The sequence below is a fragment of the Nannospalax galili genome, unplaced genomic scaffold (assembly GCF_000622305.1).
Source record: "Nannospalax galili isolate Female #2095 unplaced genomic scaffold, S.galili_v1.0 scaffold1579, whole genome shotgun sequence".
Lineage (NCBI taxonomy): Eukaryota > Metazoa > Chordata > Mammalia > Rodentia > Spalacidae > Nannospalax > Nannospalax galili.
Window position 1 is genome coordinate 518745 of NW_008342632.1, and position 1110 is coordinate 519854.

Here is a 1110-nt window from a genome sequence, read left to right on the forward strand (position 1 = left end):
AAGCTGAATAAACCCTTTCCTCCCCATGTTGGTATTGGTCAGAGTGTTTTGTCACAGAAATGGAGAAACAAACTAGGACAAGAGATAAGCAACCACATGTGCACATAGCAAGTGTCCACTGCAGAAACTTATTTTCATAGTGTACTCTTTCAAGCTTGTGATCTTAATTCGTTTTTCAGTATTTTTAAACTTGGCATTTCCTAATACTAAAATGAATTCACGAATTCAAACACACACACACACACACACACACACACACACACACACACACACCAATGTATAAGTCTACCAAGATGAAAGAGACAGGGAATAAAGGCTAGATAGTGGCCTAGCGACTGAAGACAAAGTGAACCTAATAGTTAAACCTAGAGAATCGAAAACCAGCCTCCTCTGAGCTGCTGAGACTGTCTGTCCTACTTAGCCTTCATTGTCTACTTGACACAGCCCAGAGTCATCTGAACTGAGAAGCGCAACTGAGAAACTGACTAGATTAGGGAAGTCTGTGGGCATGTCTGTGAGGAATTGTTTTGATTATTTATTGATGTAGGAGGGTCTAGGCCACTCCGGACAGCACCATTCCTTAGGCAGGTGGTCCTAGGGTATATAAAAAAGCTAGCTGACTACTATCCTCAGGCCTCTTGGGGTAAGTCTATAGCGCAGCGCTCCGCCTGAGAAACTGACTAGATTAGGGAAGTCTGTGGGCATGTCTGTGAGGAATTGTTTTGATTATTTATTGATGTAGGAGGGTCTAGGCCACTCCGGACAGCACCATTCCTTAGGCAGGTGGTCCTAGGGTATATAAAAAAGCTAGCTGACTACTATCCTCAGGCCTCTTGGGGTAAGTCTATAGCGCAGCGCTCCGCGCCTGGACTCCCTAAGCCTCATTCACCCTTCCACCCCACCCCCCACCCCCCTGCCCCCCCGCCTGGCATTCTATACTCTAGCTTGGACCCTGTGCCATTCCTAGTCTTGGGGCCCCAGACACCTGGGGAACCAATACTGTTTCCTGATCCTTCTCACACAGAGCAACTCAGTCCCTTTTCTTGGGCTCCAGGAGCACCGCTTCTGGTCCTGACCCCGCCCTCACCTCTCTCTGCTTCCCTGGGCCTG

The 1110-nt window shown here is 47.9% G+C and overlaps 1 protein-coding gene across 1 annotated transcript in view; it reads right to left on the bottom strand.

Moving 5' to 3' along the window:
* Positions 1 to 1110, bottom strand: part of Npas3 (neuronal PAS domain protein 3) — a 655449-nt gene that overhangs the window by 204746 nt on the left and 449593 nt on the right. The window lies entirely within an intron of this gene.